Source organism: Oryctolagus cuniculus, chromosome 8 (genome assembly GCF_051225735.1).
Source record: "Oryctolagus cuniculus isolate XC-2025 breed Fujian yellow rabbit chromosome 8, ASM5122573v1, whole genome shotgun sequence".
Classification (NCBI taxonomy): Eukaryota; Metazoa; Chordata; class Mammalia; order Lagomorpha; family Leporidae; genus Oryctolagus; species Oryctolagus cuniculus.
In genome coordinates this window covers 5,851,325-5,857,324 of record NC_142874.1, presented here as the reverse complement: position 1 = coordinate 5,857,324, position 6,000 = coordinate 5,851,325, and the positions used below count along the sequence as shown (strand labels likewise).

General features: G+C 46.9%; 1 non-coding gene across 1 annotated transcript in view; it reads left to right on the top strand.

The window, feature by feature from the left end:
- Positions 1–628: 628 nt before the first annotated feature.
- The window catches only part of SPMIP2 (sperm microtubule inner protein 2), a 139,805-nt gene continuing 134,433 nt past the window's right edge, over positions 629–6,000 (top strand). The window contains exon 1 of the transcript XR_016211546.1: positions 629–866. This is a non-coding gene — a transcript (sperm microtubule inner protein 2). The remainder of the gene's footprint in view (positions 867–6,000) is intronic.

Sequence of the window (6,000 nt, the reverse complement as noted above, 5' to 3'; positions counted from 1 at the left end):
ATTTATTAACGTAATCTTGTATTTTATTTAGCTAATGTTTTTCAAATATATTTAACCGTACTTCATGTTTTCTGCTTGACTCCTTGTTATTTTTTTAAGAGTTATTTATTATTATTTGAAAGGCAGAGTTAGAGACACAGAGGCAGAGAGAGAGGTCTTCCATCCAATGGTTCATTCCCCAGATAGCTGCAATGGCTGGAGCTGGACTGATCTGAAGCCAGGAGCCAGGAGCTTCTTCTGGGTCTTCCCATGTTGGTGCAGGGGCCCAGTGACTTGGGCCATCTTCTACTGCTTTCCCAGGCCGTAGCAGAGAGCTGGATCGGAAGTGGAGCCATTGGGACTCGAACCTGTGCCCATATGGGATGCCAGCACTGCTTGTGGCGGCCTTACCCGCCATGCCTCAGCGCCGGCCCCTGCTGTTGATTTTGTTCTTTGCCATAACCTGTTCCCTGGGAAATGCTGCCAAGACAGTTGTGAGTGGGTCAGCTGGGCTGTCCGGGACATTAAGCCCCGTGGAGATGTAGCACCTGCCCTGATACTGACGGATAACGAAGAGTTGTTACTGGATGCAGTCCTGGGAGTGCGCCAGCTCGCGACTTCCTGTTCTTGGAGGCTGGAACACCGCTCTCTGTTCACGGAACACTCCAGCTCCCTGTCGTCGAGAGTCCTTAGCAACCGCCTAGTTGAGGCTGCAGACAGGCAGAGCAGGGGCCGCTCAGCCGTTGGATCCTTCCTGCGCTCTCAGCCAGCTGCCGGGAGAGCTTGCGGAAGAAATCCCAGGGGCCTGGTGGAGACGCCAGCCATGGCATCTGTATTCCACCGAGAGCCGAAATCTGCAACAGTGGGGAAGCGGATGATTATTACAGGTAAATAAAGGGTTTTTGTGTACGCTCTCCCGCAGAGCCAAACTTTTTTATGTTTCACCTAGATGATCCGTGGTGGATACGACAATGATTTACAGTGCTGCTGTCTTAGGTGATGACTCGGCTGTTCACACCTTGTCATCAACACATCTTTAACATAGCATTGTCACTGTATCTGAGCTTTCATGGGGAAGCCTTCTTTTAGCGTAACATCTATGGTTTGTGTAGGGAGAGTTGCTTTGATGTTAACAAAGTAAACTTGTTATCACGTTTTCATTATTACTGATTTGAGTTTCTTGTGTCTATAAACATCTTTCTTGATGAAAGTTTGAGCAAGATGTGAATTAAACCTGGTAAAGTTGTTGATTTGTGTTTTGTTCCTTCAACTTGCTTTAAATGATTTGGGCAGTTATGCATGTGTGTTGTATGTGTTGAATTGTAATAAGAATCTAAAAACTAGATTAAGACTAATTATGGGAGGCCTTTAAGATATAAATACAACTTCATCATATTTCCATTATCTTTCCAAATCATGACCATAGTTTATAGGTCACAGAAAATAGGCACTTGTGTATTTGTGATTTATATTGCTCTCCTCATGCTCATCTTCTCCCCTCCTTGTAAGTCTCGTGGACTTTGGGGAGACCACTGCTTCCGTCACGGAGTGTGCTTGCTGATGAGAACGGTGCTTCATCCCTAGGTTGCCTCATGACAGGGGGAGCCAGGCACACCGTCCTGCAGAGTGGCTGGTTCAGACATGACCCACGTCTTGCCAGGCAACACTAACAGGGCTCCAATGTGAGCCCTACGCGTGAGTTCTGGGCAGAGAAACTCCTCCTGCTGTTGGGTAGTGTCGGTCTGAACCTGAAGCTACTGAGGACCCACATGTGGGCTGGGAACCCAAGGAGTCTCTGTAGGAGCAGTCAGGAGTAGGACCAAGGGATGGATCTGGGTGTTTTCTGTTGAGTCCTGAAGTAAGTTACATCTGAGACGCCGATCCTACCTCTTAGACTTTTCGTAATAGTATTTGATTTATGTATATGAAAAGCAGAGTGATGGAGAGGTACACAGACAGAGAGATCTTCTATACTCTGGTTTACTCCCTGGATGGCTGCAACAGTCAGGTCTGAACCAGACAAGAGCCAGGAGACCATCTGGGTCTCCTATGTGGGTGGCAGGGGGCTCAAGTATTTGGGCCATTTTTTGCTGCCTTCCCAGGCATATCAGCAGGGAGCTGAATTGGAGGAGGAGCATGTGGGCTCAGACTAACACTTTGATAGGGACTGCTGCTGTTTCAGGCAGCGCCTTAACCCACTGTGCCACAACACCAGCTCCAGTAGACTTTATTTTTTAGAGACGTGTTATATTTATAAGAAAATTGCAAAGTTAGTTCAGAGTATTCTGGTATTTCCTCTGTTATTAACGCCTTATGGGTTAGTGTGGTACTTTTGTTACAGTTAGTGGACCGATACTGGTATGTTCTAGTTAACTACAGTACGTGCTTTGTTCACACTTCCTTCGTTTTACCTAGTGTTCTTTTTCCGTTCTGGGATCCCCTGAAGGACACTACATTACATTTACTTATCATGTTTACAATCATCTTGATTGTGACAATTTCTCAGACATTTCCTTGTTTTGGATGACCGTTTTAAAAAAACTTGAGTAGGGTCATGAGTACTGTGGAAAATCCTTGATGCTGAATTTGCTTGATGCTTTCCTTGGGATTAAACTGGGGTCGGGAGTTTTGGGAGCAAGGCCATACAGGTCGAGCGTGCTTTTCCTCACGCCCTCTGCAGGCAGGTGCTGTGCGCATGGTTTATGGCTGCTGCTATGGGCCTTGGCCGCCTGGCTGTGGTGATGACCGTCAGGTTTCTCCCTCGTGGAGCTGTTCGTCCCTCCCCCTTCTCTGCCGTGCTCTCTGGAGAAGTCTGCATACGCCACCCACCCCCGAAGAGTGGGAGTCACCCTCCCCTTGAGGACGGGGAATCCACATCTGTTACGTGGGAGATTGGTCTGTTCTTCATTTCATGCTCAATTCCGTCATTTATGTGGCTGTTAGTATTAACTCAGATATGTGTTTTATACTGTGGGCTGTATTCAAGTACTAGTTTATTTACTTTATTGCACATTGCTCCATGTTTGGTCGGCGGGGGCTCCTGCAGTTGTCTTGTGTGCCTCTTTGACATACTTGCATTAATGTGAGATTTTTTAGTTTGTTTTGTTGAGCATTTCCGTACTTTCTAGTGCTAGAAGTTGCTCCAAGATCATCTTAGGTCTTTCCTGCCTTAGTTCCACAGTCAGCCATTTCTACAAGGACCTCCAGTCCCTTTATTGGATATCAGCAACCAGATCTGGACACTAGGTGTGCTTATTGCTACTGGAGCGTCATTTCTCGTAGGCCTCTCAACAACAGAGCAAGGGGATCTGTGTGTCTGTGCTAACGTGTGCGTGTGTGTGTGTGTACACACATGTATCTAAAAATTCCTGTGTGTAACCATCTGTATCTGTGAGCTCAAGATGAGTTGTTTTTTTTTTTTTTTTTGACAGGCAGTGTGGACAGTGAGAAAGAGAGACAGAGAGAAAGGTCTTCCTTTGCTGTTGGTTCACCCTCCAATGGCCGCACTGCGTGCGTCCAGCGCACCACGCTGATCCAATGGCAGGAGCCAGGTCCTTCTCCTGGTCTCCCATGGGGTACAGGGCCCAAGCACCTGGGCCATCCTCCACTGCACTCCCGGGCCACAGCAGAGAGCTGGCCTGGAAGAGGGGCAACTGGGACAGACTCCGGCGCCCCGACCGGAACTAGAACCCGGTGTGCCAGCACCGCAAGGTGGAGGATTAGCCCAGTGAGCCGCGGCGCCGGCCAAGATGAGTTTTTAATTGTGTCTCCAACTCCAACCCATCACTGTATGGATCACGCCGGCCACCTCCCCTTACTTGTCTATGAATTCCTACTCCAATAGCAACAACTGCGGCTCCCACCACGCACCTTCCATTTATTTCATTATTCAGTTCCAAGAGACACAGATAGCAGTGTCAGGACTGTAACCTGTAAGGTGAGAAAGAGCTTTATCAGCTCAAGTGAAGCACTTGCTGCGTTTCCTTCTGCCTTGTCTTGGACGCTGGACTTATTTCCAGAGTTACTTAGGTCAGCACCCTCCCCCTCAGTGCGTTCTTGCTTATGTTTATGGTACAGTTGGCTCTAGTGTCAGTCTGAGTTCCTTACTGGAATCTCTCGACCTCCTAAGTGAGTTTGTTACATTGCGTGCATTAAAGTTTGCTTTTCGTTCTATTAAGTATGAGTTTTGACCAACCCATAAGACCGTGTACCCACTATGATAGCGTCATACAGAATGCGTGGACTTTACACACATTCTAAAATCCCATCCATCATAGGTAGGGCTGGAATCGCAGAGTGTAAGTTTTTCAGGTTGGCTTCTTTCCCTTATCTCTATGAACTTAAGGTTCCTTCATATCTTTTTATGACTTGATAGTTATTTCTTGTATTATATTGAATAACGTTTCACTGCATGTATGTATTACAATTTGTTTATTCATTTCTGAGTAAAGGACTTCTTGGTTGCTTCAAGTTTTTGGCAATTGTGAAAGAACCTTCAAAAAGTATTTTACATAGCTTGTTTTTTTTAAATTATTTATTTGAAAGACTGAGTTTACAGAGAAAGGGAGAGACAGAGAAAGAGCTCTTCTATCCACTAGCTCACTCCCCAAATGGCTACAAAGGCTGGGGCTAGGCCAGTTCGAGGACAGGAGCCAAGAGCTTTCTCCAGGTCTCCCACATGGGTACAGGGGCCCAAGGACTTGGACCATCTTCTACCGCTTTCCAGCAGCATTCACAGGGAGCTGGATCAGAAGTGGGGCAGCTGGGACCCAAACTGGTACCCATATGAGATGCCAGCATCGCCGGCAACAGTTCAACCTGTCATACCACTGTGCTGGCCTCAGCTTTTTTTTTTTAAAGTTCATTTATTGATTTTTATCTACTTGAAAGGCAGAGCATCAGAGCCATTGAGTGAAACATATGTGCATGTGCACACCCGCACACACACATGCACACACACACATACAGATCTTGGTTCATTCCCCAAATGCCCACAACAGTTAGTGTTGGACCAAGCTGAAACCAGGACCCAGGACCCCACTTGGGTCTCCCATATGGGTGTCAGGGCCACACGCACTTGAGCCGTCATCTGCTGTCTCTCAGGGTGTGCGTTAGCAGGAAGCAGGGTCAGGATCAGAATAGCTGAGGTTTGCACCAGCACTCTGATATGGGCCGTGCCCGTTCCAAGAGGCAACTTTACCTGCTGGGCCACAACGCCTGCCTCTGCATGCAAGCTTTTATGGGGGCATGTTTTTGAATACATTTAGAAAATACCTAGGAATGTGGTTATTGGCTCATTTGTTTAACCTGGCAGGAAACTGTCAAATTATCTTCTAAATTACATGTAATGTTTTTTGCATTTATTTACTTATTTTTTCCCCAGAAACATTTTATTTAAAGAATGCAAACTTTATACATTTCATAATTGCAACTTTATTTATTTATTTTTAATTTTATTTATTTATTTGACAGGCAGAGTTACAGAGAGAGAGAGACAGAGAAAGGTCTTCCTTCTGTTGGTTCACTCCCCAAGTGGCCACAACAGCCGGAGCTGCGCTGATCTGAAGCCAGGAGCCAGGTGCTTCCTCCTGGCCTCCCATGCAGGTGCAGGGGCTCAAGCACTTGGGCCATCTTCTGCTCTCCCAGGCCACAGCAGAGAGCTGGACTGGAAGAGGAGCAGCTGGGACTAGAATTGGCGCCATATGGGATGCTGGCGCCACAGGCGCAGCATTAACGTAGTGCGCCATGGCACCGGCCCCTCATCATTGTACCTTTAAAAACATCGTGATTCTTCCCACAGCACCCACCCTGCCACCCACTCTCCCACTCCCTTCCTCCTCCCTCTCTTATTCCCACTCTTATTTTTTTTTACTAAGACATATTTTCAATCAACTTTATACACATGTGATTACCTCTATGTTAAGAATTCAACAAATAGTATGAAAAAACCCTGTTCCTCAGAAGTCAAGACCAGGGCTGTCGGAGCCGGTGCTTCTCACAGTGGCAGCTTCACTTCTGCAG